At 39.2% G+C, this 24,365-nt stretch overlaps 2 pseudogenes; both read right to left on the bottom strand.

The window, feature by feature from the left end:
- Nucleotides 1-272: 272 nt before the first annotated feature.
- Nucleotides 273-965, bottom strand: LOC124973438 (protein FAM3A-like; annotated as a pseudogene).
- A 10,029-nt stretch (nucleotides 966-10,994) lies between these two features.
- Nucleotides 10,995-22,424, bottom strand: LOC124973547 (transportin-1-like; annotated as a pseudogene).
- Nucleotides 22,425-24,365: the final 1,941 nt, after the last annotated feature.

The raw sequence follows: 24,365 nt of genomic DNA on the forward strand, positions 1-24,365 counted from the left end.
CTCTGCAGCCAGGGCTTTTGGGAATGGGGAAGGAGAGGCCAGGAGTAGAGGAAGAAATGGCAGAGTGGGAACTGACTGTGGGGTCAGCTTTAGGAAAAGAATATGGGTACCTGGACTCCTAGGACAAAGTCCCCATCACCTTGGGACCTTGTGGTCACTGCCTCAGAGCCCTGCTGTGTTGGGGTTGGGGAGCCGCCTGCTTGGGCAGGGGTAAGGCCTCGACCCTGTGCTGGCACCATCCTCCCTCAGCCTGGTCCTGGTGGGTGGCTGTGCTAACTGGCCACACTTCTCTGTGGGATGCAGCCTTCCATCTCCAGCACCTCAGGCCAGCCCTCGTGCTTGTTGGTGTGCTTACTGTTCTTCACGTGCTGCTCAAAGGGGCTGCTGTTCTGCACACCCTGGGCCCCCACAAACACCCAGCTGTCATGGAAAGCTAGCTCCTTGGCATTCCTGCTGCTCAGCTCACTGAAAAGCTTCCTGGTCTCTTCATTCATCTTGGTGACTGGGTCGTTACAGGATGCCACAAACACCAAGGTGTCTTCATGCAGTGGACGAATGAACTTCAACAGATCATTGACATCTCCAGCCCACATGTCAGAGGCATGGGCCTCAATGAACTCACAGCTAACACCATTCACCAGGGCAACATTCAAGTCCATGGCCCACGTTGTCCTTGACACTGCTCATGAGCATCCTGTCCTCAAGGCAGATCTTGGGTTCAATGACATTGGCAGCCCCACTGACCATGTGGAAGGCCAGGTGCTCCTCAGGACATGGCTTGGGCAGGCCACAATTGTACTTGCTGACCCGTGCTCTGCAGTCACAGAGCTTTCGGAGTTGTTGCAGAATTGCTGGATGCAAGGAAATCCACTGCCAGGCCCACCCAGGAGGATGCCAACTACGATCCAGCTGAGACCCACAGTGACAACTAGTGCCACAATGCAGAGTGGGCCTGCCAACCTCATGTCCACTTCTCCTGGTGGATTGGGACCACTGCAGGTTTACTGTTGGAGGTCAGTGTGCTCTGCCTCTGGGCAGATATGAGCCAGCCGGGTCAGGGAATGCCCTGTCAGGCTAATGCCCAGCTTGACCCAGCCAGGAGAGGGAGCTGAGCAGAACAACCCAGCAGGTCCCCCAGTGGTGGCCAGAGGAGGTGTCAAGTGGGTTTAAATAAGGAAATGAATAAGAAATAAAGCATTTCAAAACTGCAAAGAATTTTTGGGGTTGGAAGAGAAAGTATTATTTATTTTTTAAATCACAATTTTTCAGTTTAAAGATTTTTAATTACTCTAATTAATTACACTACAGAGAAATATTATGGTGATATTCATAATGCGTTTCAAATGTTGTAGCATATCAACATTTTTAACTTTTCCCACTGGACACAGACACGTTCTTAGTCACACCACATATATGTTGAGTAAAAAAGTGCTAAAAATCATTGAAAAAGAGAACATAATTGTGAGCAGTATAAATACCAGAGATTCAAAATACTTCAATGAAATTTATATGTGATATTGAATCATTTATTTTGTATAGTTATTGATATATTTGAATGTGTATCATTTATACAGCTAAGTTCCTACCTACCTAAATATTACCTATCAAGTATTTTTCATGATATATTTCTTCCTTAATTTAAGTGTATTTATTTGCCTTCTCTGAAATTTCTGTGCAGACTATTTTGTGCAGTTTCTACATATATTGTAAGAATAATTTGAAAACAAGAATTTTAAAGCAGTAGGAAGTAGGATGAAGAACTATCACATGCTTTATATGCATACACTCCAGATGTTCCCAATGGTCCCTGTGTTCCTATAGTACCACTGCCTGTCACAGTAATTACCATAAAGCAGTTTTATTGACTCTCTGGGCTTGCTGCACTCTTCACAGAATTAATCAATCATTTCCTGGGCTAGCTGACTCTTTGGATGAGATTACAATTTGCTGAGGAGGATAAATGTGATGCTCAGACATGCTTTTGGACTCTGACTGCCAAGTATCACTCCTGAATGTTCTTGTTCTCAACATGGAACAGAAGTGAGTTTCTCCTTGGTTTCTCCCATCTCTGCCTTGGTTTCACTCACCCTGTGTCTGCAGCCAGGGTGGATCTGTCCAGCCAGCACAGTGCCATGTGGGATGTGGGGAGCTCAGTCTCCTCCGCTGTGGGTAAACCTGGTGCCTTGCCATGGGAGTAGGATGCTTGGGCGCCCAGAGCTCAATCTGCAACATACTCATTTTAATTTGTGAGTATGCCCTTTCAACTTTGGCTTCAGCTCCACAGCTTTTCTGGTTACCCTGGCAGGACCACAGACCCTACCACTTTGCCTGGCCTGTCAGGACTTATTTTGAGACAGTGGTGGAAACCTCCATGATCCATTAACTTGAGCACCCTGCATTCCTGCATAGCCAGCACAATGTAAATAATGTTAGGATCACTTCTCCGGGAGGTGTGGTGCTGCTGCCCCTGAGCCCACTATCCCAGAATGTTTTCTTGGCTACCACCAGGGGCAAGTGCAGATCAATTTTCTGGGTCTTGCTGTCACAGGCACAACTGCCATGGCCCAGAGGTTTTCTCTTGCAGCTCACTTGCCCCCAGATGCTGCTGCCACAGGTGCCCAGAGGTCTTTTTCCAGGTGCTGCTGATGTTGATGCCCACACTCAGAGGTCTGCTGCCCTAGACACTGCCTCAGAAGCCTGGCTGCCATCAACACTGCTCTCACCTCTGCTGCTACTGTTGACACTGCTGCTGCCAAAGCTGTTGTTGCTCCCAGGAGATCTCCTATCTGGGTGCTGTTGCAGCTGCAGCCATAGCTGACTCTGCTGCCAGGACTGCCAATACCCCTCCCTGCTGCCAATGCCCCTGCATATAGCTGCTGCTGAACCCCCCACCGGCTGCCACTGACTCCTGCCACTACCAGTTCCACCACTGCCCAGAGGTCTGCTGCCAGGGAGACTCAAGGTTTGGTCATGTGTGGCCACATCCATTTTGAGGTGTCAGCCAAAGCCTGGGGTTTGTTTGGGGTTCTAATGGGTTTGCTGCCACTGCCATCTTTGGGCACAACTGCCCCTGTATGGGGACACTGGAAAGAACTTGGAGGTTCAGTGTCATGGTGTCTATGGCTTGGCTGAACCGGGGTCTCCTCCTGGGAGTGTGGGTTGCCACCATCTTGGTTCTGTTTCTCCGGATTGCTCATCCCTGGTGGTCTCTCTCCAAATTCCAGTGGTACTGAGATCTTGGAATAGCAATGTGGCTGAACCCAGGACTTATGAGGCACAGATTGGTGGGATAGTGACTGGGTCTGCCAAGGCCTGTCTGGGCCAGGCCATCTTGTGGGAATTCAGAGACAGGGATAAGAAGCTTTTGGATGCTGGCATAGACAGTTTCTCAACTTTCCACTGAGATTTATTTTATTATTACTTTTTCTTCTCTGCCATCTCTATCCACATTTGGAGCACATTTTTTGTGTATCAGTTTGTTGAAGATGGTGATATATGCATAGTCTGTTGCACTTCTGCTGTATATTCCTATATTTTTATTTATTTTCTCTTCATATGTATTCTTCCTCTCAGTTGTCTGTCTTCCTAGATTCCCTTTCTACCTTTTCTCCACCTAAGAGCCAATGTCTGTTGATTCCTCTTCCAATCCTCCTGTGGATTTTTGCTTTGGCCTCTGCTTTCTCCCTCATAAACTCTATGTCTTACAGTACTTCTGTTCTTTATTTGTCCACTATTTGAGATAGCAAATCCATTTAGCAAATTTACTGCTTTTATTGTGAACAGTCAACTCATAATTGCTGTTTTATCAAAAGGCCACTGGACACCTTGCTGGAGCTATTAGAGTTGAGACTGTAAATTTTTTGCACTGGCTGCTATTGATATTGGTCTCCCTCTTAGAGGCAGGGCACATGATATCTTCAGTGACAATATAGGTCAACAGGGTAGAAGCTGAATTGCCTCATACAATTAGGTGGGAAAACACACAGGCAACATAAAAAAAACAAGGAAACAAAAGGCCACAAACAAACCAAGCTGCCCCAATAAGAGAAGCCACTGACAAAACAGAAGAAATGTCCAAGAAGGAGTTTAGAATGTGCATAGTTAATCTGATCTGTGAAGTAAAGGATGGTATAAGGAGTAAACCTGAAGAGAAAATACAGGAAGTGAAAGATCATTTCAATAAAGAGTTAGAGATTGTGAAAACACAAAACAAGCAGGAATCCTTGAAATGAAAGAATGAGTAAATTAAATTATAAACTCAAAGGAAAGAATCACCAACAGGCAACACCATTTGGAGGAGAGAACCTTAGATCATGAAGGCAAAATATTTAATATTGAAAATAATGTTGTTCATGCAGAGAAGATAGTATGAGTCCATGAACAGAATTTCCAGGAATTATGGGATAACATAAAAATTTGAAATTTAAGAATTATTGGGATAGAAGAAGGAACAGAGACAAACAAAAGGAATGCATAATCTTTTCAATGACATTTCAAAAAATTTCCCAAACATAAGAATGAAATGAAAAATAAAATACAGGGGGCTTGCAGGACCCCAAATGTCCCAAACTGGAGTAGAACCACACCAAGACACATTATAATGAAAATGAAATAGAAAATAAGAATGAAACCTTGAAGGCCATCAGAGAAAAAAGGAAATTACATATAGGGGTAAACCAATTTGAATCTCAACTGATTTCTCAACCCAGACACTCAAACTAGGAGGTCATGGAACAACATATTTCAAACTTCAAAAGAAAATGGATGCCAACTAAGAATTTTATATCTATCAAAATTAAGCTTCAGATATGAATGAAATAAAAATCTTCCATGATGAAGAAAAGTTAAAGGAATTGACAGTTAAAAATCCTGCCCTATAGAAACTTCTCAACAAAATATTCCATGAGGATGAGGTGAAAAAAAAAGTGAAAACCAGCAAAGGGAAGAATTATATGAAAGGTATAGTTAAAGGAGAAACTAAATCAAATTAAAAGCCAGAAATAAACCAAATGACTTTTGATATGAGTCACATCTCAGTAATAACCTTGGCTATTAATGGACAAAGCTCATCAACCAAAGGACATACACTGGTAGATTGTATTAAAAAACAAGACCCAACAATATTCTGTCTCCAAGAGACTCACCTCATAGGCAAAGACATCCACAGACTGAAGATGAAAGAATGGGAAAACCCTATCACTCATATGGATTGCTTAATCGAGCAGGGGTTTTATCCTCATATGAGATAAAGTGAACTTCAAACCAAAGTTAACCAGAAGAGACAAAGAAGGTCATTTTATTCTACTGAAGGGAATTATACAACAGCAAGACATAACAAGTGTAAATTTTTATGCCCCCCAATGGAGCATCTATGCACATCAAACGAACCCTTCTCAGTTTCAAGAATTAAGTAGATCACAACATAATAATTCTGGGTGAATTTAACATACCACATTCACTACTGGACAGCTCCTTTAAACAAAAACTAAATAAAGAAACTATAGAAATACATAACAAAATAAATAGTTTAGACTTAACAGCATATGCAGAAGGTTTCATTCATCAAAGAGTGAATAAAGATTGACATTCTTCTCTAAAGCAGACCATATCTTATGGCACAAAGCAACACTTGCCCTAGAAAAAGAAGAAAAAATAAATGCCAAAAACAGGAAGTAATTAAAATAAGATCTGAAAACAATGAAATTAAAGCAAAAGGATCAATTGAAAATATTGAGAAAACAAAAGTTGGTTCTTTGAAAAGAATCAATAAAATTGATAAACCCCTTTGCAACATTAACAAAGAGAAAAATAGAGAAAACCAAATGACTAAAATACATGATGAAAAAGGAAATATCACAACAGACATAATTGAAATACAGAAGATAATTAGAAACTATCATGAAAATTTATACTTCAACAAAATAGAAAATATTGAAGATATCGACAAATTTCTAGAGTTATATGACCTACCTAAATTGAATAAGGAGGTCATACAACTTTTTAACAGAATGATTTCAAGTAATGAAATTTAAAATGCCATTAAGAGCCTACCAGTTAATAAAAACTTAGGACCATACATATTCTCAGCCAATTTCTACAAGAGCTTCAAAAAATAATTAACATCAATACTCCTCAAATTATTCCATGAAGGAGAGAAGGAGGGAACCCTTTCAACTCATACTATGAGGCTAATGTCACTCTGATACCTAAACCAAAGACATCAAGGAAAGAAACCTTCAGGCCAATATACATAATGAACATAGTTGCTCAAGTTCTCAATAAAATTCTGGCAAATTCCATGAAAACATATTAAGAAAAAAGTGCAGGGCTATGCTTGTGACTCAGTTGTAGAGCAGTTGCCTGGTATGTGTGAGGTTCTGGATTCAATCCTCAGCACCACATATGCATAATAATAAAAAATAAAGTCCACTGACAGCTAAAAACATATATCTATATATATATCTATATATATATACACATACATATAAGACAAAACAATTAAGAAAAAAATAGAATACACCATGATCAAATGGGGTTCATCCCAGGGATGCAGGTTTGCTTCAACCTATGGAAATAAATAAATGTGATTCCTCATATCAATAGACATAAAACAAGAATCATATGATCACCTACATAGATGCAGAAGAAGCATTTGACAAAATACAACACCCCCTCATGTTTAAAAAACTCGAAAACTAGGGATGGATAGTAGGAACATACCTCAACATCATAAAATCCCTACATATTAGGCCAAAGGCCAACATAAGTTTAAACAGAGAAAAACTGAAAGCATTTCCTTTAAAAACAAGAACACTCTCTTTTACCCCATTCATTCAACTTGTCCTTCAAACTTTAGCCAGAGAAATTATACAGAAAAAAGAAATTAAAGGTAAAGAAGAACTCAAACTATCACTATTTGCTGATATGATTCTATATTTGGAAAATTCAAAAAATTCCACCAGAAAACCCCTGTAACTAATAAATGAATTTAGCAAAGTATCAGGATATAAAATCAATTCCCATAAATTAAGTGCATTCCGATACATCAGTAATGAATCCACTGAAAGAGAAATAAAGAACACTATCACATTCAAAATTGCCTCAAAAAAAAAAAAAAAAGAAAGAAAGAAAAGTACTTGGGAAATCAATCTAACAAAAGAGGTGAAGACCTCTACAGTGAGAACTAAAGAACAGTAAAAAAAGAAATGCTCCTGGATAGGCAGTACTGATATTGTCAGAATGGCCATAGTACCAAACAATCACAAAATTAATGCAATTCCTATTAAAATCCCAATGACATCTTTCATGGAACTAGAGAAAGCAATCAAGAAAATTCATTTGAAAAAATAAGAGACTAGCCAAAGAATAGCCAAAGAAAAACTTAGCAAGAAGAGTGAAGCAGTAGGCATTCATCACAATACCAGACCTCTAACTATAATACAGAGCTATAGTAATGAAAACAGGATAGACTGGCACAGAAACAAACATGTACAGCAATGGTGCAGAATAGACACACAGAGACAAACCCACATAAATACAGGTATCTCATACTAGACAAAGGTGCCAAAAACATTCACTGGAGGAAAGAGAGCTTATTCAACAAAGGGGACTGGAAAAAAATAGAAACCCACATGAATTAAAATGAAATTAAACCCTTCTCTCTCACTCTGCATGAAACTCAACTCACTGTGGATGAGAGATTTAGGCACTAGAACAGAGACCCTGTGACTACTAGAAGGAAAAGCAGACCCAAGTCTTCACCATGTCCCCCTAGGTCTTGACTTACTTAACAAGATCCCTAAAGCCCAAGAGGTTAAATCAAGGATAAATAAATGGGACAGATGCAAACTAAAAAGCTTCTTTTCAGCCAAAGAAACAAAAATAATGTGAAGAAAGATCCTGCAGATTGGAAGAAAATCTTTACTTTATGCACTGCAGATAAAGCATTAATTTCTAGGATATATGAAAAACTCAATCAATTTAGCATGAAAAAACCTAAAAACAAAATCAATAAATGGACTAAGGGAATTAACAGACGCTTCACAGAAGATACACAATCTATCAACGAATATATGAAAAACTGTTCACCATCTCTAGCAATGAGAGAAATGCAAATTAAAAGTAATATTTCTTCTCAATCCAGTCAGAATGGCAATTATCAAGAATACAAGCAACAATAAATGTTAGTGAGAATGTGTAGAAAAAGGAACACTCATCCGTTGCAGGTGGGAATGCAAAAAGGGGCTACCTTTATGGAAAGCAGTATGGAGATTCCTCAGATCTTGGAATGGAATCACGATTTGACTCTTTTTTCCGCTCCTTGGTTTATACCCAAAGGATTTAAAATCAGCATATTACAGTAATGCAGTCACATCCATTTAATAGCAGTTCAATTTACAATAGCTAAACCATGGAAACAACCTAGATGCCCTTTAACAAATGAATGGAAAAAGAAAATGTGGTATATATATGTAATGGAATATTACTCAGCTTTAAAGAAAAATGAAATTCTGGAATTTGCTGTTAAATGGATGGAGTTAGAGAATATCATGCTTAGTGAAATAAACCAAACCCAGAAAACCAAAGGTCAAATGTTTTCTCTGATATGTGGATGTTAATTCACAATAAGGGGGTAAATAGGAAGTAATAGAGTTACAATATATTAGGTAGTGGGGAGTGAAGGGAGGGGAGGGGGGTATGGGGGAAGGAATGATAGTAGAGGGAAACAGACATTATTACCTCATGTGTATGTATGATTGCATGACCAATGTGATCCTGAAATATGTATAATCAGATAACAGAGAGATTAGACTATTTATGAATGATCTATCAAAATGTATAAATACATTCTATTGTCATGTACAATTAATTAGAACAAATAAAATAAAATTTAAAAAATATTAATGTTTTCTGCCAGCTGACACCATCGTTTGGTCCTTGAAATTACTGCCATGTGGTTTCTGAATGTCTTCATTGCTAAGCATGGTAAAACAACTTCTTGGACCCCTGTGCAAGCAGGGTGGCCCCAAGACACTTCTCAAGAGAATTTTCCCTTCTACATTCTTGAGTATTCAAGAAGTGCAGTCTTTCAAATTCTTTAGCTGTCCTCAATCTCTTTTCTATTGTGTCTTTTTGAAATACCTGGCATCTCTTAAGGGACTGAAGTAGGTTTGTCACCACACCTTTCTTGGCCTCAGTTTTTTAAATGACCACTTTAAAATCTCATCAAATCTGTTTTTTAATTCTACTAATATAAACAACTTCTGTTTTTACAATGCTATATATCTCTGGTATTGATACAAATATTCTAAAGTTTTATTAAACTGGGAAAAGTCTGATAGTTCTGACATAATGTTGTCTGTCAGGAATTTCACCTCAAAACACTTAATAGATTAAGTTACCATATTGTCTTGTTGGTGGTTAAACTCTCATCAAATTTGTATCTGTGGACTGTGTTAAGTCTTTGTCTTTTGCAATTTTGATTCTACAAAACACTGACAAACCTAATTAAAAAAAAAAAAGCTTTAACAAGTACTCTTAAATATAGTTTCCTCTGAGGGCAGACATATTATTCAAAAAGCTGTGTTTCCAATATCTATCTTTGAGAGAATTGATATTACCATGAAAAAATTGTTTTCTTAGTTCATGACTAATACAGAAAATAAATGATTTTACTCAAGTTTGCAAAAGTTCTATAGCACACCCACATACTTACAGGGCTTTGCATTATTTGTCACAAAATGTGAGATACCATGAAGTCCTTACATCAATATTTCCCTTTTTCATCTCCTTTGCCACCAGGTCTTTAAAAAAAATAAAAGTAAAATGTCTGAAAATATTCATCAATGTGACTCCTCTCCATTGGACTGGTGGTTGTAATTCTCGTCATCATTATCAGGCATGACTCATTAGCTTAATCACTAGAGAAGCAAGATATGTGGGAGGAAACACTGCCAGAAGCTGACCTATAGTTCAGCCCAGAAGTTTGGTCCCCCACAGTGGGTCACTCTTGGACAATAAAAGACGGGCAGCTGTCACAGGTGGGGAAACCCAGATTGCTCTTCCCTAAGGGGATAGATTTGGATGTCAGGACATGAGGGTTGTAACCTGTGTTCTCTCTTACCTTCATGGACAAGGAGATTCTTCCTTTGTCATGTTCCAAATACAGAGTAATATTACTGTTATTTTTCTACATTTTTGGATAAAAATTCTTTAGGATTTCTTTGTAAAGTTTTTCTCCCTGACACAGTTTCTATATTTGATATAGGAACTGTGAAATATTCAATGGAACATTAATATATATAACCACAAATGATTTCAGAAAATATAATGGATTAGATTTATACATTAACATACATTGATAAAATTGCACCTTTTATGAAGGATTCATGGGAATAATATGGTAAATCATATAATTATTTAATAAAATAACTGTGTTTCCAATAAAGAGACATTGTGGTAGTCAGTGTAACTTGTAAAGCCAACATGAGAAGAGCAATTGATCTCATCTAACTGCATGAAGTGAAATTAGGATGATGCTGAAATTCATCTTAATCATTTTCCTGAGAACAACTGTCTTCCTATTACTCTTCTCATAGCTTCCTTCACCAGTTTGTTCCTGTGACTGTAGATGAGTAAATTCAAGATGGGAGGAACCATGGTATAACAGGCAGAGAGAAGCATGTCCTGGAGTGTTTCAGAGGTTGCTGAACACCTCAGGTAAACACCTGTGCCAGAGCTGAGAAAGATGGATACCACGAGGATGTGAGGGGTGCAGGTGGAGAAGGCTTTGCCTGGGGCTCTGGTGGGAGATTCAGCACAGTAGAAAATATGCGTATATGATGTGACAATAAAAGTAAAGCAACCACCACACACAAACAGCACAGAAACTAGAATAAGGACCATGTGATTGATGATGTCATAGCAGGAGAGCCTCAGCAGAGAGGAGAGATCACAGAAGACCTGATGGACCACATTTCAGTGGCATAAGGACATCAGAAGGAGTTTCCAGTGTGCACAACTGCACACACCAGGCCACTGAGCAGGGAAGCCAAGGTCATGTTGACACAAAACTGAGGGTTCATGATGATGGGGTACTGGAGTTGCTGGCAGATGGCCACATAGCAGTCCCAGGCCATGATGGAGAGAAATAGCATCTCCACACATGCACACAAAATGACCAAGACAATCTGGGTTGCACAACCAGTCACTGATATGGCCCTGTTGCCAGTGAGAGAGTTGACACAGGCATTGGGGACAGTGATGGAAATGTAGCACATGTCCAAGATGGACAGGTTCCTGAGGAAGAAGTACATGGGTGTGTTCAGGTTCTGGTGAGTAGTGGTGACAGTGATGATGAGCAGGTTCCCTATCAAAGTACTCAGATAGGTCAGTAGGAATACTGTGAAATAGAGGACTCTCATATTCCAGCCATCAGGAGAGCCCAGGAGGAGAAATCTGTTACCATGGTGGAATTGGTCATGTACTGGAAATTCTGGTTCTGTGGAATGATAAAGTCATAAGAGAGAGGAAACAAATCATGATTAATGCAATTAGAGTACAAATTCATGTCCACAGTGTTTCTTGAATTTTTAGTTGCTTTCCCTGCAGAGGAAAGGTCACTTCTGATTTTCTGATTATTTAATCATTTCTGAGCACAGTGCACCCCCCAGGGCAGGTGTGGAGGTCTGAAGCCCAGGGTCTGGTTGTGACCTGCAGGGTTGTCCTCAGCTCCTCCATCATGCCTCCCTTGACCTGCTGAGACTCCCATGCAGAGCACTTGCTGGGTCTGCTCACCTTCTCTCCTGCATGACCACTTTTCTCACAGTGTTCTTTAATGATTTGTGATTTAGTTAACTTCTGTCTCTTCCATAAATACAATTTTACCATTATTTTGCCATTTTCTCCACACTTACATAATTCTAATTATGATTAACAATGCAAATGTAATTAATTTTTATATTTTATGTAGGAATCTATCTATTGTTGGAGTATTTATCACCATGATCATGAAAAATTTTACTCATGAGGAAACAGTCTGTAACAATCAACATTTCCCTTCCCAGGACTGTAGGTGCAGTGTTGAGGAATCAGAGCTGACCTGACTGCACCTGGACTGTGCTTCAGGTACCCACCTTTCCTGTGGTTCCCCCAGGACCTGGGTGGTGCTGCCTCAGGTCACACCCTCAGCCCTCCTGTTCCAGCTCCCACTGGGGCTCTCTTTTCATCTCCAATAAATGAATTATATGTCGAATTCAGCCCAGCTCACATTCTCCTAAACTTTTACTTTTCACCTTAATATTTTTACTTTGTGTTCAGCACCATGAAGTGGAAATTTCCTTGGTTCATACAAGAGTTTGTATCTCCATTGTTGACACATTCCATTATATCTCTTTCTTCTCAATGGTATCATAAATGTACAAAAAGATACTGACTGCATATCATAAAAGGGATTTTTAGCTCATACGTACAACACTTCTAAAGCAGCTCAGACCAGCTCAATCCCCAATCACTAAAATCACCTTCAGCTCAGCCCTCTGCAAACCTGGGTCTGTCTCAACACCTTGCCAGAATAACCACACTAACCTTAGAAAACTGACCTTGCTGAGCCTGCCTAGGCTCCTCTGGGAAATGTGTGTGTCTCCCAGTGTTATCTGGGGGCATGAAGAATTAATGGTAGGTTGTTCTTAACTTGAAACTGAGGATGACGTTGAAATTGTCCTACTCAGTGTACCTGTAATAATTTTCTTCCCCAACCATCATTCCAGCTCCAAACAAACCTGAAGCTGACACTTGAGCGACATGCTTGTTCACAGCATCTCTGGAGTTTGCTGACAGAGTCCTATTCTAATGTGACAAATCAATTTAATTTTCTGTATTCCTATGAATTACTTTTTTTCTTTTAATTTTAGTTATGAATTGGTCTTTAAGACAGGCTCAAATGACTCTTTTCCTCTGGAAACTGCTTTACAACTCAATTATTTCCCACTTTTCTGTAGTGTTATATATGGAAATGTCACACTACTTTCACTAAATCAGTATATTTTTATCACTGAACCCACTGATGGAAATTCCTTGAATTGGGACCTTGTATCATTCATCTTTTTGTCCTTTCAGGAGTAAGTGCAGTATGTCCTTCCCAGTGGTTCATGAACTAATGCATGGTGGCTTTGTTGACTGACCACTCATCTGGACTGGCATTCTTTACTGATTGATAGATGAAGGGCTCCCCTGCAGACTCTTCCTCTTCCAAACTGCTGTGGCACACAGTGCAGGCTTGGGTAAGTTGATTAGGGTCGAGGGGGTTGTGCACTTGCCAGGTAAGATCTCTTTACAGCAGGAATCACTTAAAATACATTACTGAAGACACAAGTATGGCTACAGTTGTTGGAGATGATGAGTTTTTGGAAAGGAGAAAAATATTGATGTTTTTAAATAATTTGATTACCATGACAGAAATAATACAATATTATTTCTGCTTGTGACAAATTCAGAAAGTGATAAGTGATCAGACAAATCCATATAAAAATCCTGCAGGTTTTTAACCTTCTATACTGACCTCCAGGCACTCCAGGTGTCCTTGCTGACCATCCCTAGACATTTGTCTCAAATATTAGATGGATGATTAAATATGTGTTTGGAATTTGGAAACTGGCATAAAACTACACAGACATATTCATTGTTTCTATTTTTTTTCAACCAAATCATGTACTGTTTTTGTTTTTCAAATGGAAAATTCTGCTGTAAGTAGTTTGAATCATATGAGCTTAATTAATGTCCTTCATAGCTTATGAGTTTTAACTACGACTTCAAAAACTCTTCTCTAGATTTGACTTAATATTTTTATGGATTAGTCTCATAAGGAAACTTCAGGTTATGGGTATAACACAATAAATATATGAATCACCCCTTTATTTCAAGGGTTCTCAGAGCATTCTTGCAGATTGACAAAATATGATTACCTTGTTTACCTAGATTTTTATAAATAAGAAATAAGCTTTAGTTTCTGTAGTTTAACCACTAATTTCGGAGTGTTAAGAATTACATTGTCCTTCAAGGTGTCAAAAAGCTTATTCTGTTTTCCTCTTAAGAAGCAAAAATTAGAAACATAATAAAACACAGCTTAGGTAGCATATAGGTCAGGAAAAGAAGTAGGAGAAGTTAGCATATGTTCAATGCCAGAAGCATGAGGAGGGGCTGCCCAAGTGCTTTCCCTGGTAAGGGGGAACAGCTGGGGGTTTCATTTTGGTCCTTCTCTTGATAGTACTTAATAAGGAAGGGTATGTGAAACAGATTGCATTTAATAATGCACAGGATTGCTTGGGTTACAAGATACAGGAATTAATTATTTTCTGTATTACTTTTTTCCTCTTAGCAATTATGGCTTAGTGCTGTTCATCAGCCATTAAGGAATGCTGAGGGGCACTTTGTCACATCCTGACCTCCATAATGTGCTTCCAAATCTGTGTAACTTTATTTTTATTTTTACCAGTGGACAAACTCTACTCACATCTGATATACATTTAATATGAAATGTGAAAAATTCTTGAAAAGGAGAACATAATTGTGATCAGGAAAAATAGGTGAGGTTGATGAATTCAAAATGCTTCTGTGAAAATTATATTCAATGTTAGATGTTTTATTCCCAAAGTTGATGCAAAATAACACATATTATTTACTAAATGAATTATTTTCTAACTCCCTGTCATCTGTCAGATCTTTGGCATTTTGTGCTACTTGCCTTAAGAGGAATGTATTACATTGTTACCTCTTGAATCTGTGCAATTAATTCTGTGCATTTTCTAGGTGTGTGGTAAGTAAAAGTAATTTGAAAATAATAATGTTAAACCCATAAAAGGTAGCATGAAGAATGATCACTTGCAGACATTCAGGACAATCTAAGTACATTACTACTGAAGCACCAGGAAGCAAAGCAAATACTACTGTACAAGTCCTCTCTGTGCCTGTTTATCTTTGCAGAATAAATCATTTCTTTCCTTAAGTAGCTGACTCTCTGGATGAGAATGTAATTTTTGGGCAAAATAAAAATGAGAATTCAGATGCATTTTGATGCTAACTGCAAAGTACTTAATGTCGCCGCCCACAGCAACAATCCCACGGATATTTGTTATCGCCTGCAGCAACAATTGCACAGGTATTTATCGGAGGTGGACTGGAAACTGAGTTACTTTTATTATCTTTCTCTTTAGTGCACTTCTTTCTTGCTTGTTTGTTAGTTTATAGAAGAAGAGAGGCTTACTTGTTTGTAGAGGAAATTTTAGAGGAAGACAGGCTTTGCTTAGAGCTTAGACGAAGAGAGACTTTGCTTATAGAGGAAAAGAGACTTGCTACACTTTCAGATAGGCTATTATTATCAGAGGAGCTACTTCTTAAAGGTCTGCTGCTTCTTCTTAGAGGTGCATCCTGCATCCTGTGATCTTCATTCTGCGAGCTGCAACCTGCATTCTACAATCTGCCATCATCAACCCGCAACCTAGAGGTGTCTGCTTTGTCCTCCACCCAGCGATCTATCAGAGGTGCTGCTTATCTGAGGTGCTTCCTATAATTTAAAACCCCTAAGAGCTAGCATGAAGAACGATCACATGCCTTACTTGCACATTCTGTGCAGATATCCAGGACACTCCAGGTACATTGCTATTGAAGTACCAGAAATCATAGCAAATACTACTGTACAAGTCTTCTCTGTGCCTGTTTATCTTTGCAGAATAAATCATTTCTTTCGTTGTTTAGCTAACTTTCTGGATGAGAATGCAGTTTGTTGAGCAGAATAAAAATGAGGATTCAGATACATTTGGATGCTAACTGCCAAGTACTTACTCCAAAATGTTGTCTCTTCTCTACACTTTTGCTGAATGGAGTTTCTCCTTGACTTCTCCTATCAACTGTGTCTGCAGTCAGGGTGGACCTGTCCAGCCAGCACAGTGCCATGTGGGATGTGGGCAGCACAGTCACCTCTGCTTTATGTGAAGCTGGTGCCTTGCCAGTGGGAGCAAGGTTCCGAGGAGCCCAGATCAGCCTGCAGAGACAACAGGAGGCCTGAGCACAGAACCAGGCAGCAGCACCTCTAGAGCCTAGAAGAGGACCTGGCCATGTGCCAGCGTGGACAGTGGATGATAGGAACTGCTCTGCTGGGCATCACCCCAAGTCATTCCTGAGAAAGGAGTAACACTGGGGAGACAGTGAAGGTCTAACTGTGTGTGTTTTCACCTCCACTCCTTCACCTCAGTGTGAGTTAGGGGAGTTTATGGGGGTCAGTTAACCTTAGGGTGCTGAGCAACTCTCACTCACTCACCAACCTGTAAGTGTAACATCTAACTCTGTCATCACTTCAGCAGCAAAATCTCTAATCATTGGGATGAAATTCACATGACATATAGTTAACCTCTGTAACAGTTTATGGTAATCAATTAAGTGTAATGTACTACATTTTCAAAATTGTACAACTTCCAACTGCATCTTTTTCCCAAATATTTCTATTTCTTGAAATGGACCATTTAATCTGTTACACACATTGTCCTTCCTTGTCTTTATCACAGTCACTGGAAACCATTAAGTATAATCACCATGCTAAAGTTTTTTGTTTTAACTTAACAAGGATTTATTCACAGGAATACATGTAAGTAGAGAAAAAATAACTGACAAGCTAAACAAATGAAAAGAACAGGAACCAAACCAACATTCATTCTGTAGCTTTCACCTTGCCGTCTGTTTACATGTATCTAGGGCACAGAGGGCCACCAACTTGCACCAGTACTGTGTAGAAAGCCTGCATTACATTTGTAAAATTAAACATTTCTTTCAGATCTAACTTTGAACACAAAAAGGAAACTTGAAGGCAGTATGTTGAGTGGGAATACACATTGAAGACAGCAATCATTTTTCATCTTGTACAATTGTCTTCATGTGCCAACTACTCTCATGCAGCCCTTTACAGATCTTTTACCATATCATTTAAATTTTGGAAGGTTTGAAGCAATCACTGGTAGTATACAGCCATGTAGAAAGCACAGCACACTGACAGCATGGAGGGAAAGATGTTGCACCGGTTCAGCATCAGTTTTCCACACTATGCAGAATACACATATTACAATATCAATTTTATTCCTAACAGAGACTACAAAGATATTTCAACACCTAGCTGAAAATTGCAGTGCTTTTACATATCATTTACTTTTTTTATATCTATTTTCTTAATAAAAATAAAATCCGCAAATTTTCAGAAGAAATTTGAAAGGCAGGGCTACACCAAAATGATAAAACGGAATGCAAACTGGTGCCACATAGTTCAACGAACACCAGTTTCGCTGTACGTGATGCAGGATGCTAGCTTCCCACTGATTTACCTTCAATCGCTATGTGCCAGAACGCATGCCTGTACCTTAAACTGCGCTTTAATAAAGTGCATTGGTCCCAAAGTTAAATCTAATGAAGCACAGTCATTAAATAATATGCAATACATTAATGTTTCAATGTAAATTCAAGGTGTCAACTTCAGTTTTGATATATCCAACCCCATTTATTCCCACTCCATTTCCACCCTGCAAAGGTACAAGCTTTGACTCATTTGGATTTCACAGGGTGCTTCATTGTTTGGATTTGTTTAGTTTATTTCCAATATTTTTGGTCTTACATCATAATTTCCAAAATCCTTCTTGTACAGTGGGAAGGTCAGCTGATTTTTACCTGTTAGTTTTGTTTGTGTAACTCTTTATCAGCATGCAAAACAAGGCACTATAATATGGAAACATTTATATGAAAATATTTACATTTTAAAAATGAAGCCTTTTTGGTGTTTGTAATCCATTCTTAGGTTTCCTTTATTGTGCATTACAGAATTTTTAGTCTTTCTTAACCCTATGCATCATCACATGGTTCTTGTTTTGGTACAATTCCCCATAATATTCTAGAATGTAGTGTTTTGTGAGTACACTGAATAGATGTCTTTGCTTCTTCACATCCAGTGCAGAGTTGTAGTTGAAGTTGTTATTTCCACCCACAAAGGCTCCAGATGTTAAAAAACATTTCCCAAGTTTGACTTAATATAATAACCATACACCTGCCACCCACCCCTCCCAGTAGGGTTGGGATCACACTGTATTCGCTACTGATATACACTTCCCTCTGTTAAGGGAAACAATTTCCCTGAGTGAAGAGGCTCCCTTGTAGTCTCTAAGATTAAATGACCCCTAATTTTGGGGTCTAAGCAGTCTAAGTGTGCTAGATTAAACACCATTAAAAGCTACAGACACTCTTTAAGGGGAGAGGAAACTGGACAGAGAAATACCTCTAATTTTTATCCTCAATATAATTTTTAAATCCATGAAGGATCTTACATATCCTGTGGCCAAGATCATCTTTGGGATTGATCCATGAGGCAACAGCATCACAAAAATACAAAAACGGCATGGTATTGGTACCAAAATAGACAGGTAGATCAATGGTACAGAATAGAGGACATGGACACAAACCCAAATAAATACAATTTTCTCATACTAGACAAAGGTTCCAAAAATATGCAATGGAGGAAAGATAGCCTCTTCAACAAATGGTGCTGGGAAAACTGGAAAACCATATGCAATAGAATGAAATTAAACACCTATCTCTCACCCTACACAAAACTCAACTCAAAATGGATCAAGGACCTCGGAATCAGAACAGAGACCCTGCATCTTATAGAAGAAAAAGTAGGTCCAAATCTTCAACTTGTTGGCTGAGGATCAGACTTCCTTAACAGGACTCCCATAGCACAAGAAATAAAAGCAAGAATCAACAACTGGGATAGATTCAAACTTAAAAGCTTTCTCTCAGCAAAGGAAAATATCAGAAATGTGAAGAGAGAGCCTACGGAGTGGGAGAATATCTTTGCCAACCATACCTCAGATAGAGCGCTAATTTCCAGAATCTATAAAGAACTCAAAAAACTCTACACGAAGAATACAAATAATCCAATCAACAAATGGTCTAAGGAAATGAACAGACACTTCACAGAAGAAGATGTACAAGTAATCAACAGATATATGAAAAAATGTTCAACATCCCTAGTAATAAGGGAAATGCAAATCAAAACTACCCTAAGATTTCATCTCACCGCAATTAGAATGGCGGTTATCAAGAATACAAGCAACAATAGGTGTTGGCGAGGATGTGGTGAAAAAGGAACACTCATACATTGCTGGTGGGGTTGCAAATTAGTGCAGCCACTCTGGAAAGCAGTGTGGAGATTCCTCAGAAAGCTTGGAATGGAAACACCATTTGACCCAGCTATCCCACTCCTTGGCCTATACCCAAAGGACTTAAAATCAGCATACTACAGAGATACAGCCACATCAAAGTTCATTGCTGCTCAATTCACCATAGCCAGATTGTGGAACCAACCTAGATGCCCTTCAGTTGATGAATGGATAAAGTAACTGTGGCATATTTATACAATGGAATATTACTCCGCAATGAAGAATGATAAAATTATGGCATTTGTAGGCAAATGGACGAAATTGGAGAATATCATGCTAAGTGAGATAAGCCAATCTCAAAAAACTAAAGGACGAATGATCTTGCTGATAAGCGGATGAGGACATATAATGGGGGGTGGGAGGGGTTAGCATTAGGTTTAGGGTTAGGTTTAGGGTTAGGGATAAGGAGAGCGGTAAGAATGAAGGAAAGAAGGACTGTATAGATGGAAAAGAGGGGTGGGAGGGGTGGGGGGGAGGGAAAAAATAAACATCATTGCCCTATGTAAACGTATGATTACACAAATGGTATGCCTTGACTCTATGTACAAATAGAGAAACAACATGTATCCCATTTGTATGCAATTAATAAAATAAATAAATATATAAAAAAATATAAATAATCATGGATTACACCACTAGGATTCACACTGATTATGGTAAGAGTCCCATAGAATGCTGAGTCCTTTTCTTCATTGTCTCTTGTTTCTCAGAGTGGTACACCGGCATCTTATAAACTGCTGTAGAATGGGGGCCACCTCTTGGGACAAATGCAACAAGATGAGCATTGTTATTGCTGTATTTTCTAACAACATCTCTCATGTGTTGGTCTCTTAATGATCTCTACAAGCTGGTGCAACAACATAGGAATGTAAGGCAGCATATATATACCCCTGCGAATGAATATTTCTCTAGTTGTCCAGGTGCCTTTTTGTAGAATGAAATGAACTCTGGATTTAGGTTGGCTCCCAATATTGGCATGAAATTGACTATGCAAGTTTTAACATGCTGAAAGTAAGCTTTGGTCTGGTCAACTAATAGGGCAAGGAGACTCTGTTGAATTTTTGACATTTTCACCTGCATGCATTGATACATTAGCGTTAGGATGCTACTTCGGTATACCAGCTGTTCAATGTTGCCTCCAAGTCCTTCAGCCAGGTCACTGAGTAAATCAATCGCCACTCTCATAAAATCTTTCTCTGGAGTCTCATATTGATCTGGTTGAGCATTGCTCAGAGGACTTGTGCAAGTGTCTTGTGTACTAGGTTCACACAATGCTGATACACAGGTTCACGGTACAGAAGGAAGTTGGACTGCAGGGCCATGGGCACTAAAGATAGGCACTCAAAGGAAAGAGATCTTTATCTTCATCCTTTAACATGCTCCATTTCTGGATTAGTGGAGGCATTATCATCTGAATATGTTCTGGTTGGTTTGAATAATATTCTGCAGAATCTGTTAACGTTCAAATGGCATCAAAAACAATGAGCAGGTTTTATGTTGGTATTTACTGAATGCAAAGACCATGGTATCAAGCATATAAGCAAGGTAAGGAACAGGCTGTGTACAAGCCTCCTCTTCAAGGGGATCAACGGTGCAGGAGGCAGCTTCTCCTACTCTCTGTTCCCATCCACGACATGCTTTAGCAATTCTGCCATTAATGGCTCCAGGTATATGTCTGGTGACTGACTAGCTACCCTGTGTGCACAGTGTAAGTGTCCAGAATGTTATGGAATACACAGGGACCTTTTTATCATAGAGGAACTGAATAAGGGGAGGGATAAACTCAGGCAGTTATGGAATCATGCACCACATGCAACATTCATCTATTGCTCCTAAAACCAAAATGTCTGATTCTTTAACAACCCATTCATGATGAAAAAGCAGTTCTTTCAAGAGAGACAAGATTCATGGCACTAGCTCATTGCAGTACACATTTTCAAGAACATCTAATGCAGCAGCAGAATATTTTCTTGGATCCCAGTCAGAAATTGTATGATCATCACCATCATCTTCTTAGTCACCTTCTCTTGAATTCCCTCTTCATCATGCTGCTGAGCCATAGTTCTTGATCAGTGAAAATGTAGCTCTGTAACCTGTTCACCATCAGGAATCATTTCAGGTTCTTCATCATCACCCTTGAGCAGCACCATATCTGTGTTTGAGTACTTCATGTATTTCACTAACACAGGAATCAATTTAGGAAGATGCATCATGAGCATATCTTTGCATATTGACTGTTCAAAGTATGCCAAAGTTCACAGGTTTCTAAAGCTGCATTTTCATCTTGGTCTTGAGTCATCTGTAGCATGCTCTCACCTGTATTATGTATGTGAGGAAGCAGGCAATCAAGCAGCATCACAAGAGCCTGGCACACATTTCTTTGTACCACTGGTTCCTCATCATCAGAGTTTGAGTCCTACTAAAGATGAACTGATTGACACATGCTAGATCAAGAGACCTTATTTTGGGGCTACTGTGTTTGAAGAACTGTAAACATTTGGGAATCATGACATTGAGAGGGCAATGTAAAACATCATTATCTAAAATTTCACAGACCCTTCACCTGTCTTCTGAAGTGCACCAAATGCTCTCTCACAGATGTCATGATGTTCACAATCAGTAGGTTACAAAGTTTTGGTAATTGGTCAGACCGGTTCTGTAGTTCTCCCTTGGATATGATGGTTGTCAATATGCCTCCAGGTGTTTTGATAAAGGAGAGGAGTCACCTATTTTGTTTAAACATTTACTTCTAATAAAATGTCACACCACTTAAGAGGTTCTGAAAATATGCTTTCATGTGATTCTTCCAAATGAGGCACTCAAATATCTTGTGGGTTCATGTTCAGATTTTAATTTTGTAAGAACAACAATCAGGTAGTTGTTAAAATCTGAATATTGATTGGGTTGTTCCAGTCTCTAGAACAAACAGTAGTAGTTAAGGAAACTTCCTTGTGTAATTGAATTCCATATTAAGTAATTTGCTGCTAATTGACAATAAAAATAGGAGGTTTAAGTTTTCTTTAAAGAATTAAGTTCTTTGGGCTTAACAGAACATTGGTAAAAAGGTCATAGTTGCATGACCCTCTGGAGGGTGGTGTCTAGGGACTGGGACTCCTTCAGCAGCAGCAGGATTTGCTGAAGACCTTGCTCCTCAGGTTGATACTCATATTCCATTGTGCTTTACTGCCCTGGGTGTCCCAGAGGAAGTCCCTGTGGGCAATGTCCTGTGGAACAACTCTCAGTAGCTCTGCTGCCAAAGTCTACAGCTGCTGCCGTGGCCCTAAGCCCAAGAACATGACCACACCATGTCTGTATTCATATGTCCTGATAATTTTGTATGACTAGAATCATTCAGCATATGCTCTTTTTTATGACTTAGCTCAACCTGATATTTTAAAAATTAGTCCATATTGTAGCATCTATCACTTTTTTTTCATTCCTTTAAGGGATGAATGAGATGCCACTATATGTGTCCACCAGCATTTTAAAAATCCACAAGTCTGCTGATGAATGTTTTGCCCTTTGCTTCCTTAACACAATGTGGGATTTGTTGGTGATTGCCTGTTCAGGATCCATTGCATAATGTGAAAGATTCCATATGAACATTGTCTATAATCGTGTTGATGTACCCTTGGATTTCTTTGCTAGATTTTGTTGAGAATGTTTCCTATGTTCTTATAACAGATATTGTTCTACAGTCTTCTTTTCTTATTTCCATTTCATCTTAAGCCAGTCATGCCCCACATTGTGCCTGTTATGAAGAAAAATAATTATCTGTTGTTCCAACCAAAGAGAGAAAGAACCAAGAATCTATCTTGACAGCCATCAGTAAAGATGACCACCTTGGTCTTTAGGTAACAATTTCTGTTAGATTGGAGGACTCAGGAGCAGTTTCAGCAGGAAGCTGATGTGTGATTGCATGGACCCAGAGGGTTCACAGCTAGAAAAACTGTAGAGTGTAAATGACTTCACACAATGGAGACACTGTTAGTTACTATGTCTAAAACTTAATTTGAGTTAAAGTCCCATGGCCAAAGAAAGACTGAAAATATCCAGGAACAGTGTCAGTAATTGAGTTGGTCCTTGTTGAGTAGATTGAGGGAGATCCTATATTCATGAAAATTCCAAGTAACAAATATAATTTTAGCCTACTATACTTGCATGTGTACAGAGCAAACTGCCTTGGTCCCAGAGTCTAGCATAATGATGCAACACTGATCATGTTGAACCACAGAGGGAAGCATGCTGAAGGAGGTCGCAGAGTGACCAGTGAGCATCTTACCCCTCTCTCACTCATGAACTTTAGGAGAGGCCAGACCAAGGTAAGCAGCCTCCATACTACTATGAATGTTCCACCAGACTCATGGTGAGGAGGACACAGTGCTGGTCCTCAGAGCTATGTAGCTTCTAAAACCTAGACCACTCTCAGCTGAACTGTAAACCTTTCTAGTCTTCACAAGTATGTGATTTTTTCTTTTAATTGCCATTTCTAGTATAATGTTCTCCAATATCTGGGGAAAAAGTTCAAGAATATAAAAAAGCACTGTGAAAAAAAAAATCAAGTCTGCTGTCTAGAGAGGTTAATGGAGAAAGGGTTGCATGAGTGCATGGGTGGAAACTTTCTCTTCATGTCCATCAACAGTGTCCCACAGGTTGGGGAGCCAAGAAAGAAGCATTTTCTATTTTCTTATGTTTATAAAACGGAATGATTAAAGAATTAGGAAAGGAAGTTAAGAATAATGGAGAACAGAAATTGTATTCTTGGAGCCCTGGAGGGGTCCAGGGATCAGTGCTGACTGCACTACAGGCCATTGAGGAAGAGGATCCATAACACCTGCAGTGGAATCCTGTGTAATCCTGGCCTTGTTGTGTAACTGGACTATTGGAATTGTTGTTCATTCCAATCTCTAAGCACAACAGAGAACTCAGCAACATTTTCCAGGACTCAGCCTGCAGCAGATTTCTGATCTGTACAATACTCATTAAAGTTCTTGCATAGTGCACTGGCCAGGGTGGTTCATGTGAGGTGGGACCTGGCCCCCTAGGCAGATGGCCTCTGTGGAGGTGGGAACCCTGTGCTCATGGCTGGAGCAAATCCATTGTTCCGTGGGCTAC

Source organism: Sciurus carolinensis (assembly GCF_902686445.1).
Source record: "Sciurus carolinensis chromosome 19 unlocalized genomic scaffold, mSciCar1.2 SUPER_34, whole genome shotgun sequence".
Lineage (NCBI taxonomy): Eukaryota > Metazoa > Chordata > Mammalia > Rodentia > Sciuridae > Sciurus > Sciurus carolinensis.